The sequence below is a fragment of the Nomascus leucogenys genome, chromosome 16 (assembly GCF_006542625.1).
Source record: "Nomascus leucogenys isolate Asia chromosome 16, Asia_NLE_v1, whole genome shotgun sequence".
Taxonomy (NCBI): Eukaryota; Metazoa; Chordata; class Mammalia; order Primates; family Hylobatidae; genus Nomascus; species Nomascus leucogenys.
The window spans coordinates 91,590,437-91,602,933 of NC_044396.1; the positions used below are offsets into that span (position 1 = coordinate 91,590,437).

General features: G+C 50.3%; 1 protein-coding gene across 4 annotated transcripts in view; it reads right to left on the bottom strand.

Annotated features, from left to right (window-relative positions):
- Positions 1-234: 234 nt before the first annotated feature.
- The window catches only part of KCNK9 (potassium two pore domain channel subfamily K member 9), a 104,427-nt gene continuing 92,164 nt past the window's right edge, over positions 235-12,497 (bottom strand). For 2 of the 4 annotated variants that reach the window (XR_004026166.1, XR_004026167.1), the window contains 2 exons: positions 10,474-11,812; positions 235-1,000 (listed from right to left, as the gene is read on the bottom strand). The gene's annotated coding sequence lies outside the window, so the exon portion shown is untranslated. The remainder of the gene's footprint in view (positions 1,001-10,473; positions 11,813-12,497) is intronic. The other 2 variants (XR_004026165.1, XM_030795059.1) reach the window with 2 other exon arrangements.

The window sequence follows — 12,497 nt, forward strand, 5'->3', positions numbered from 1 at the left end:
GTGGCAGTGTACCAGGGTCCTTCCTCAAGGGCACTGGGTCTCCCTTTCATTCAAGGGGTTCTGGGTATGTACCCTGGCTCAAGTCTGGGCTATTGCAAGCAGCAGCAAAAAGTTGCAGGTGCCAGGCAAATAAACAAGCTAGAAGCCCCTTTCCATGGTAGATGCACAGCCAACAGGAACACGTTCCGGCACACATACGGCTGAACTAAAAACAATAACCACAGAGGCGGCATCTCAGAGTGCCTGGCACGTAGCTGCATTTATTACAAGCATCACATACATTATCTCAGTAGGTGCTTTGACTCACGGGGAAGATGTTAATAATAATTCCTTAAAAGCGCCCTGTTTACACGAGAAGCCTGAGGTTCAGCGAGGGTAAGCAGCAGGACCACCTGGCATCTGTATGACTCGGAGGCACTGAGCCTGGAAACAGACCCAGTCCCTGCCCCAGGGAGCACTGACCCTCCCCAGTCCCCGCCCGGCCCTGCAGGAGGGCCAGGTGAGAGAGTTGCAGACGGGGAAAACCCCACGGCACGCAGGCTCTGAGTCTGTTTATGAACGCGATTCTTGGTTGGTGAGGCTGACTCATCTGAGTTGCGAGGCAGTGGACTTGAACTTCTCAGACGATTTCCCCAACTGAGTAGTGACAGACCTTCTAGCTCTGTGGCCCGGCCTTTAAGAGGTTGTCTGGGCTATGCCAGTGAGCCAGGCACCTTGAGCTCCATCCAAACCGTTCTCTCTTTGGATGAATGAGTCGGCTCTCAGGTGGACTTGGCAGGATTAGAATCACAGCTGAGGCTTGATTGGTTCCTCACCGCCACCAGCTCTAGACACGTTTTGAACAGCGAGATCTGGATTTTTATCCGAAGCTGGTGCCATTCTAATTCAACCTCTGCCACTGCTGGTTAAGAGATGCTGAGGATCCAGGGAAGGGTGAGGCTGCCTCACTCACAGAAGGAGAGAGCTGTCCCCGTCCTCTGATGGGGCCACCTGCACGGTCCTGTTTTAAGGAGGAAACACAAAGAATTGAAAGTGAAAATCACATTTAAAATGGAAAAGGCTCTGGATGAAATATTTCTTAAAAGTCCCTGGATGAGGGTGAAACTGGAGTGGGCAATACTTAACCCAGATAATTAAGACCCCCTGCTCCTGATGTAAGATTTTATTGCATGTTAGGGTCTCTATAGAGACCCCTCTTACTGGTTGGGAAGATGATGTCAGCCAGTCATTAACTCAGATATTTATTGTGAACCTGCATGTGCCAGGCACTAAATGCCTGAGGAAAGGTGTCCTCAGGAACAAACCTGGAGCAGTCAGGATAGGCTGACAACCCCTACGTCATAGTGGCTTGGAGGTTTTTTCTCACCGTTTGCGTCCACCATGGGCCAGCTAGGGAGTCCCCACCTTACCTCCTCTCTTCAGGACCTGGGCTTAGCCACTATCTTGAAACTTGCCTGTCAGTGCAACAGAAGGAAAGAAAGTCCTGGTGGAGGGTCTCACACAGTTCAGGTTGCAGCCGGGAAGTGATCTGTGCAGCTTCACCTGTGATTCATTGGCCAGAACTAATCACATGACCGCACCCACCCAGGGGACCAGGAAGTGCAACCCTGATAGGCCTGGAGGGTGCAAAGATGGGAGGGGCTGCTGCACAGCCTTGCTGACCACAGGCATGCAGGATGGGTTGGTGATGAATGCCACCAGTGTTCCAGGGAAAACAGATTGATCAAATTTGCTCAGGAACCCCGTAGGTTGGCAAAGTTCAAATTTTTCTTTAAGACAGTAAATGCTGTGAGATGTCTTGTGGTGTGGGTTGTAAATCTGCACAAAAGGGACTTAGAACACAGCAATGCCTGTTACATTTTTTTGGAGGGTGGTGGGAGACCTTATAGGACCAGCATGCTATGGAAAGCACTTTAGGAGATGCTCTGAGGATTACCGGAAAAGAACTTAGCACACAATGCCTACCACACGATGATAGGAACTGCTTATCACAGGTGATCTCTGTCTTATTTAATAATATCTACTTGACCATTTGCAGATGAGCCAAGTGACCAAGGACACAGGGATACTAAATGGTAGGGCTCACCCCTCTGAGTTGCTTGTGAGAATCCTTATAAAACAAAGAACTTCTGATACTGCTCATCCTGCAGCATAACACAGAGGTGCTCACATGAGAAGGAGCTCAGTTGAAAATTGGCCCCTGCAAGCTGGAACATCTGCTGTGGCTCTTAATTGACAGGCTTTTCCACTTGCAGAGAGAGTAAAACCTTTGAAACCTCACATTCTTTACATGGTGGCGTATCGCTGCCAATCACGACCCCTTTGTCACCGTGGTTTCAGTTACCCTAGAGCATAACTGCTTTTTCCTCAAGTGTCCTCTTCAGGGACCTCACGACAAGTATGCTGTGTATTCCTGCTGTGGTGTGCTCCTACAGTTCTCATCAGATCGTCCCAAATGTACCCTGCACAGAACTTAGTGAAAATCTAACCACATGATGGAGGAACAAACCAAGATATGCAAAGTATTTTAAGTGGCCATTATTTCCATTAACAGGTACATGGTGATAACAATGATGACAGTGATGAAGATTCCCTGGAATATGCTCCAAAGTCTCCCACCTGCCCCCCGATTCCTCATTTGGGCAGCGGCACAAGCACCCGTGTGTTTGGATTGAATGACCAGCAGCAAGGGGGGTGGCGGAGAGGAGGGGAAGGCGCTGTTGCGGGGTTAGAATCTCAGGTGTCCTCATCACACAGAGTTCTCATTAGGGAGCAAAAGGAAGTTGTGGATCCTGCACTGATTAGCCAGGGACTCGAAACTGCCTCATCCATGACTGCCCTTGGTGTCCCTCTGAGCTGAGTGGGCCTTGGTTAAAATAATAGAAAAGACAGGAAAGGAACTCAGCCATATTATCCCTTGAAGATTCTGGAAAGCACGGAGTTCTTAGGAAGCACTAACCTGGTTCACTGAGGATAGAAACTGTCTTCCAAAGAGAAGAGAAATAGAAATTGCCTTAGGTCATAAACCAAGAGCCAGCCCTGCTGTGGATCCCCAGTCCACATTCTTGGAGCCACTGGACCCCAGGATGCAGTTTAGCAACAGGCCCTGCCTCATGAGTTGGACAGTCCCACAGCCTCTCTGAGCTCATGTGTCAGGGTGCTGGGGACCTTGGATCCATCTGAGCCAGGAAGTTCTCCTTCAGGGCCAGTGCAGCCCCGTGAGACTAATGTTTGGGGTAGGAGGAGCAGAGGAAGAGAAGGATGCAAGAGCCTCCCTGGCTCTCCAGAGTGCAGACTCTGACTTCATCCCATCATTCAGGTATTCGGGGAATGCTGAAAGACTATTGTCTGCAGACGTGGCTCTAGGGTAGAGCTGTGAATGAATAAAGCAAGTGAAAGTCCCTGTCCTCTGCCCTGTGGGGCTCATGCTCCCCTGGGGGAGACACAATAGACCTGTCAAATGTTTAGTAGTGGCAGATGGTGATCAGTGCTAGAGGAGAAAGCAGGCTGGAGAGGCGCCCTCCAAGAAGGTCATATCTGAGCAGAGACACTGTGGGACGGGAGGAGGTGGGGTGAAAAGAGCTGCTGGTAGCGGGAACAGCAGGTGGGGGTGCCACGCGGGCGCATCTGCATGCCATGGAGAGCACAAGCCGGGCACGCAGATAGGAGCAAAGCTGACCGGTAGGAAAGCCCTGGCTTCTAGCCAGGCATCCACAGAAGTGTTGAGGAGAGAAAGCAATCTGTCCTTATTTACATTTTAAGAGGATTTAAGACCCCAAGTCACAATGCAGAGAACGGAACACGGAACACCCCGGAGTGAGTTTTTCCATATGTAAATTAAGCCTCAATCACTAAGAATTAAAATTCTTACCCAGGGCTCAGGCCCATCTGTTTCCTGGATGAGCCCTGGGTAGGCCTTGGGGGAAGCCAAATAGAGCTGAGCAGGTAAGCAGGGAAAGAGGAGGCATGGCCTCCAAGACAGGCAAAAAGCAGCCTGGCTTTGTGTGGCCAGGTTCAGGAACATGACCTGTAGCCATAGTCTGCTTTTGGCCAGCATCTCCCATTAATCGCTAGGACAACTGCTGCAGCATCATCTGAGTGCCCTTTGGAAATGCACCTTCTCAGCCCCATCCTAGATCCAGACTAAGGGCACGACCCAGAAACCTGTCTTCATGAGCCTTCCAGGTGGAGCTCGGGAGCCCCAATACTTACGCAGCTCCTATGGAGCTGGAAGGAGCAGATTTGCCTTCGATATAAAGAACACTGAGCACCTGCTAACTGCCTCATTTTCCCTTCTTGTGTCCATACACACACTGGTGGAAAAGGGCAGCAGGGTTTGCCTCATTTTTAACTCGGATTCCTTGGCCACGAAAGAAAAACAAAAATCAGCAAATCTGGTCTCGGTTCAGTTGAGGTCAAACTCTTGGTTTGGTTTGGTTTCATTGCCTCCTGGAAATGGTGCTCATCTACTTTCTGGTTCCTGGATCCAATTCAAGCTGCACAAAATAACAGTCAGCACATAAAGTCCAAGAAGGATAGTTTTGTATTTTAAGGCAAATTCCTTACTTGACCAAGGTTGTTAGGGGAAAGGCCTCTGAGTAGGCCTGTCTACAATGAGGAAGACCAAGAGCAAACAGTATACAGCCAGGACTGTCCATCTTGCTCTCTGCTTTCAGAATGTGGTTTACAGGTAGGAAGACGAGGCATCAAAGCAGGTCTTGTCCAACCTTTCTCAGTGAAGAAAGACCAAGATACATTTGTAAACGTGCCATAGAGATTTTAATGGAAAAAAATTAGAAAAGTGCATTATTGTACAACACCACATTAAATGATTGTTTTTCTGTAAAGACACTGTAAAATATATACAGGGCTGCGTACCATACTTGTTACAAAAGAAAGATGCAAACCCTTGTGTAAGTTACATATTCTACATGGGCTGGATGTCTACTTGGACTTGTAAACATTGGTGACTAGTTTTTTTTTTTAATATTAGATAAGCTGTGACAATAATAAATACCTGATATTCATTTGATGGTTGTCTCGTTCTGTTGAACTTCAGAACAGCATTCTAAGGCCATTTGTGAAGGTGCCGTCTCCACAGACAGAGAAGGCCAGAGAAGATGAACAAAAAACAAACAGAAGCAGTAGGCTCCTTTTGAATTTGGTTCTCTATGGATGAGTCTGAACTGCTGATTTTTGCCAGATCTGATACAGCTTCCTGCCAAAGCCCTGACACCTTGACCACAATAGGGCCTGTTCAAATCCCACTCACCAAAGTAGGAAGGTGGGTCCTGCTAAGGGTCCGGGACCAACCATTTCATCCTCCTGGAATGTGAACAAACAGTCCCAAGGTAGCTAAGCCCATTTCTGCTAGAGCTTTCCTGATTTCCATCACCCTCCCACAAGGAGTGCTCTGGCAGGCCTCCAGTAGCATCTTCATAAGAATCAAATCCAGGTCCCCTTACTGCACAGTCACAAAAATGCCCAGCAATGCTGGGGGCTGGAGAGGGGGAACACAAAAATCCAAAGACCCACAGATATCCAGTCAATGCACATGCGCACACATACCCCAGATGGATGTACGAGGGTCCATATCCCCATACCCCACCCTCCCCAGGAGGTGCCCCATGAGTATATGCCAATCATTTTGATGGGTGTGAGTTTGGAACTAATTCAAGCTTAATTTCTTCTATGCCTGGAGTCACAAACGACAAGTTTTCCTTTTGATGTTTTAAGGTATAAGCATACACAGTTGACTGAAGTCAAAAATACTGTACATCTAAGAGGGATTATCAGCAGTTTCTTGGCCTGCTGGAAATGGACTAGAAGTTTTTCTCCTTAATTCAGTGGTTTAAATTCTACTCATCTTTGATATCTCTGTCCCGTGTCTCTGTTTAACTGCAAGCCGCCTCATCAATGTTTTTGGATATACTTGATATCTTCAAATCTCTCAAGTGGGGGTTAATCTGTTTTCTCGTTTAAATTTTAATCAACAATATCAACAGTTTTGCCTAACCCAGTGCAATATCTATTTAGTGGAGATTTCTGATAAAGCAGAGGGTGGACTGAGATGATCTCATAAGGTCCTTCTCCCCCCGCCGCCGGCCACCCGCCCCCCCCCCCACACACACACACAAAATGGCTGTCAAAATGCTATTTGTGGGCTGAACAAACAAATATATAATTAGCCTTTTTCGGGAGTGTGTTCCTCTGAGGAGCTATCAAATTATAGAGAAATCTTGTTAATTGTGGGTTCTGCTTCACTGGGTTCCCACTAATTGTGTTTTTCCTTTCATATTATTTTTCCACCCAACTTCTAAAATTCCATGTGAGAAAGTAAAACAGTTGCTGAGACTTGTTCTGGTTCCCATTCCTGCTCCGTGCTCCTTGGCCCTGCTTCTAGACTCTGTGCATCAGGAAGGCTGTGGTCCATCGGCATCTTAGTCCCATGAAGCCAAGGACTTGATCGTCTAGCTTACCATCGTGGCCCCCAGTGAGGCCAGCAGGCAGCACATGCTCAACGTGCTCAGTCAATAGTGGCTGGAGAAATGGCTGAATCGGCAGCCTGAGTTGCACAAAGGGGCCCCCGGGAGCTGCCAGGCCCACTGTTGCAGCCCCTCATGCCTCATAGCTGTGTCATCTGAGAGAAGTGGAATCTGGTTCCCTGGAGCATGCTCCCACCCACACCACTGTCCAGGCATCTGGTTCACTGGGCACTGAGTGCTGGAGTCATCAAGGAGACCCCATCTGATGGGAAAATCCATCAGAAGGATTAAAAGGGCTCTGTGGGGACACAGTCTCCAGTGAGAGGAGAGGGAGTCTACAGAACTAATCTACCTGAAACAGGTGATGTCCTTGGGAGACAGGATCTGGCCCCTGTGTAGGAACCCAGCCCAGTGCCAGAAAGACTGGGCCCTGTCTCTCCAAATTCCTCCACTGAAATGTCAGTCCAGGATGTGACCACACACTGTCACTTCATCCTTACCAGTATCTACCTGGAAGACACCTGACTCTCATCTCACCTGGCCATTTCATCTTTTGTAGGAGGGGATAAGTGACTTGCCAAGACCAAGTGGTCCCATTACAAATGAGGAGGGAAAGGAACCAGGGTTGGGTGCTTAGGAAGGCCCCTGATGTCTACACCACCCAGTGCCTGGTGGCTAGAAGAGGCAAGGCTGAGAGCTCAGGCTTTAAGAGGCAAAGACTCATGGCTGAAGCTTACAAGACCTCCCTCCTCGAAATCAAGCACTGCTCTCTGGATGCATAGAGGTCTCCAAGGAACTGACTCCTCCTTCTGTCTTCCCAACTGGACCCTTCAGGTGCCAGGACCAACTGTCACCACACTGAGGGAGGTGCTGGTGACGAGGGCAAGCCCTGCCTCCCCACCGACTCCAGATTCCCTGCCAACCTGTGAGTCCCACACAAAGCTTCAGACAAAACCCAGGCCCGCCCTGGGGGCAGATTCCCACCCAGTGTTTTGGATGGTTTATCACAGAAGCATCTGCAGAACAGGGGTTTCCACCCCCAGTCCTTCCAGAACAGTCCTGTTCTCCAGATCCTTCCTTCACAGACTGGGAAACGAAGGCTCTGGTGGGGCATTTGCCAGATGTGTTTGAGCATCACTGTGCTTCTCTAGCTCTTTCTCAGATCTACCTCCTGGGACAGGCGGCCAGCCTGGGTCACACCACAGTGTGGGGGGGTTCGGCAGAGGCTCTGGCACTCCCGCCACAGAGCCCTGTCCTGTGCAGGGGCTACTGCAGGCTTTGCAGGGTGGCGGGGCGGGGTGGGGGGGGTACCCGCGCCCTCCGGCCACGTTCTACTACACAACGTACTGCACGCCGTACCCAGCTCAGGTCCACCAGCCCACCCTTCAGGCCAGAGACCCCACTACTGCTGTTCTCAGATCTGCCCTCTGGGAGCCACTGTTGTAGAGAAAAGATGGACAAAGCTCTGTGTGATTAGTAACAATCAAAGGCTTCGTCTGAACGAGGCTCTTGGCTTATGGTTTTGTCTGTGGTGCTGAGCCCAGAGCTGGGCTTTTGAACTGGGTGAAGGAACTAGCAGACTCAGCACATCTTTTTCTGGCTGACCTGGCGCTTATTCCTCTCTGATGCCTGCCCATGTGAAATGCCCACTTCCCCGCCCCCGAGTATGTATTTGATTGACCTGGAGATGACACCCCCTCCCTCTTCCTCCTGAGGCATGCCCCTATCTATGTCCCTTCCTCATGGCAATCTGAGGGACCCGTCCCGTGCCGCCCTGCCCTGTGAGCTTCAGGATAGGCACCTGGAAATATGCAGTCAGGACACCTGACTTGGAGTTCCAGCTTTGCCTCTTTTCTGAGCCCTGTTACCCCATATGCCAAATGGGAGTGCTCTGCCCCACCCACCCCCCACCCAGCATGAAGAGTGAGTGTGCCAGTGGGAAGAAACATCTTCACTTGCACGGTGCTACACTATATGCAAGTCTAAGAGGTTTGGGCCCTAGCTGAGCTGAGCTGACCCGAGGCAAGGCCCTTTGCTGGGCCAAGTGGCCCTGAGAAGGGGGTAGGGGGACATATTCTCCCAGGAAGCAAAGAGAACCCTGGAGCGAGGAACCCAGAGGAGGACACGGCAGGGTGGAACAGCTGCTTCAGGCCAAGCCCAAAGGTAAATGCTGGGCAGGGGCAGGCCCCTCTCTCACCAGGAAGGGTGAGCTCCAGGGGCCAGGCCTGTGGGCTGCTCTGCAGATACTGATGACTCACAACTCAACTGGCTAAGGCTTTCTTCCTTTACAGCAGGGCACCTCATGGTGAGGATGGGAGGAGAGCCTACCAAGAAATTAAGCAAAGATTGCACAGGGCTGTTGGTTAATTAAGGATCCATATGTCATTAAAAATAAAGCATCTGAGAGTCACCTGCAACAGAAGGTGGGGACGGGGGGATATTTTCCAATGCAGCCGAAGTCAGCCCAGCCAGTCCTCCCCAGACTGGCGTCCTGTCCATGGTGGACACTGGGGCGGGGTGGAATGGGCCTTGGGAGCTTGGCCAGACCCTTCAGTCTGTAAGTTAGAAACCTCAGGCCCAGAGCAGCGGGATGTCTTGCCCTAGGTCACACAGCAAATCACAAAGACAAAGTCTGAGTGTTGATTCCACCCATGTTCCCTAGACTTGACTTCTTTCCTATACACCATCCCACCCTCAGCCCAGCCTCTGCCCAGCCTCTGCCCTCCCTTAGCCTCCACCACCCAGAGGCCTCATTTCAAAATCAAGCTCATATTTCTAAGTCCTGATGGGGACAGCTTTACACATAGAGCTTCTCACCAGGAGCTGCTACCTCTGGGTCACCAGCACTCACCATGACAGTAGGCACTCCTGGATCATCTGACACCCTCAGAGGACCCTGTGCTGGGTGACAGACCCATAGGTCTCATCTCCTGGGGGTGAGGGGAGCAAGTGCCCACAAGGCCTTAGCCAGCTCCAGTCCCAGAGGGCACAGATGCGGGGAGTCAAGATCACTATTGTTCACGAAATCAATCAGGAAACAAGTTCCTCATGCCAAGTAAGCTTAAGAACTTATTTTATACAGCATTTTCCTTTTGTTAGTTTCACGCTAGTCTTTGGTAAAACTGGCAGAAGATTTCATCAAGACACAAGACCCCAGGATGCTTAAGTGAAAGACCAAGATCTTATCCAGAAAGATCCCCATACGCAAATTTGAGCTAATGTCCTCTGCCTGTCAAAACCCCACCCAAACAAGGGGATGCCACAGAATTGAAGTTTGGCGAGACTCCAGGATCTATTTTTAGGATTTTATTATGGGGGGAGGACCCAGGAGGGACATCTAGATGGATAGTGCCTCCCTGAAAGCCTGAGACTCGGGCTATGGTGGTTAGAGTGCAGGACCTTAACATAAACGAACTTTGTGGGCACTAGGGAGCCAGAGAAGGTTCTTGAGCAGAAGAATGGTTTGAATGACTTAGGATGTGGCCAGCTTGTGGAGGGCCTTGAGATTTATGCTGTGCCATGTCTCCCAAGAGTGGCAGGATTCCACTGATGGTGGGATGGAATCTGTGCCCCCTGTGCTGTCACACCCCTGGGCCTTGGCCCGTGCTTTTGCCTGTGCTGTGTCTCTGCCTAAAATAGCACCCATTTGCTCCTCTAAGGCTCGCCTCAATGATTTCCAAAACCCATTTCCTCCATGAAGCCCTGCCTTAGTTCCTCAACCAGACTTGATCGCTTTTTTTTTTCCATAGTTTGATTTCAAGTCCAATGCCCCCAGAGTAACTTCCTCTGAGAGACATGGGCCTTGCTTTTATGAGAAATGCAAACATGTATAAGAACACTGGCGGGGTGCTTGGCACAGAGCAGGTGCCATTAAATGTCATCGCATCACATCTAGTCTTCACAGGCACTCTTTGCAGTAGGCGTTATGTATAATCTCCAATTTAAAGGTGGAGAAACTGAAGCTCAGAGAGGCAAAAGCACCACCCACCTGTGAATGGCAGAGGCTGGTCCTAGGCGTGCGAGATGCCAGGGCCTGAGCAGCATCCACACCCCCACGCTGCTCTCTGGAGGCGAGAAGAGTGTGTGCTTGCCTCTCTCAAGGCCCCAGAGCTAGGGGTGGGCAGGAGCCAGGCCACAGAGGCTGGGGGGTCCTGAGTCACTCATGGTGCATGTCCCCATCCCCTCGCAGCCTCCACCAGAAGTGTTGCCACAAGAAAACAGTGTGGACCCAGTTTCCTGATGACATTCCCATCACGGGGCCCAACTTCTTCAGAGTGACATCGCAAGTATGCTCCCGTAGTTGGTGCCATCCCTGTCACCCGCCTTATGAGAAATACCTGGCGTGGCAGCTTCCAGCCCTGTTGTATGGGGCACACTCCACCCTGCCAGGCAGGTGCCGTTGAATCACCAATGCTATGATGACCAGTTTTCTTCTCATAGATCTGGATTGGTTTCCAGGGATGGTGCAGAGGCGTGCATTGAGTTACCCTGTTTCCACTTCAGCAAGTTAAGACATGCCTCAGTCACGGTGATGAGTGGCCATTTGGGCAAGATGCCAGACATCTCAGTGCCTTTATTCTTGCGATGGTCCTTCCTTCTGGGGCACTGCCCAGTGCTTGCTGCTCCTGTGGCCGGGGCCACAGAAGGTTTGCTCCCCGGTGCGGTCGCTCACGACCAAAACAAGGACTAGGGGAGCCCAGAAGAGGACATCGCCAAGTCCAACAGGGAGCAAAAGGGTCAGCAGACACCAAAAGGAAGTGCGAGATGCTCTGTCTCCACCTCAAAGCTGGAGAGCAACGGGGAGACCTTCCAGGTAGTGGGAGCGGCACGGGCAAAGGCGCAGAGGTAGGAGTCTGCGTGGACAAATCTTGATCAAAACGAAAGGTTACTTAGCCACAGCAGGGACACTGCATCACGATAGCAGCACTGAGAAGGCTATAGAACTTGCCAGAGCAAAGATCTCAAGGACAGAGGTCACAAATTATAGCCCTTAATGGCCAAGAGGCTGCCATAGCAAGTTACATTTTTATGATGATGAATGAGTGGAAGGGCTTGGCAGTCTCTACTCCTCATTGAGGAGCTTTGGGGGGGCCAGGTGCCGAAAGAGCCCGACTGGCTTGCAGGGACCCTCACATCGAGCATTTCTCTGGGCTTCCTGTCTATGTGTAGCTGGACCATCCCCACAGTTGTGTAGGGGAATGAATAGAGGCATTCGCCCAGCACAGCAGAGGTCCACGTGAGAAGGCAGAAATCCCGAAGCCATGTTCGGCTTTGGCAGTGAGACCCAGCATCCACGGACGCCTCTCTTGAATGTGCAGTTAGTTCCCCTAACAGAGGAAAACAACATTTAATATGACTTATTTATCCACAATGAAAGCAGTTACCACAGAGGTCCCCAGAGAGCCAAACATCAAATGCATAAATCACGGCTGCTCGACATCAACTCTGTTGGGTTTTTTTGCCAAAAGTGTCTTAACCTGAGGAGACAAGCAGAGGAGATCACGGGGCATTATTCTGTAAGACCCTACCCTGGGACTTCTCAAAAAGGCCAACATCGTGAAGACAGAAATGGTGATGGGGACGTCCTATTTGGGGGAAGTCTGGAACAACAAGACGAGCAATTGTGGGAAGTGATCTTGGGTTGTATTTTAGACTCAATAAGCTCTTGAGGACATTTTTGGGACAACTGGGGATTTACATACAGTCTGTATCAGACAATAATATTGTATGAATGTTTCTTAGGCGTGACAATGGCACCATTAAGTAGGAGAGTGCTCTTGTTCATGGCGGACAATTCTTCTTTGGCTGAACCACTGAAAAGTTGCAGACATGACGACACTGTCCAAACATCTGAGTGAGAGTTGGGGAGCAGAGTGGCAAAGTATTGAGGCTGGGGGGGTCTGGGCGAGAGGTCTAGGGAAGCTCATTGGACCATTCTTTGTAATTCTGGGATCTTCAACATAGAAGGTCAGTGTGGGGGACCGTGGTCATAGATTTGCTGTTTTCCTGAAT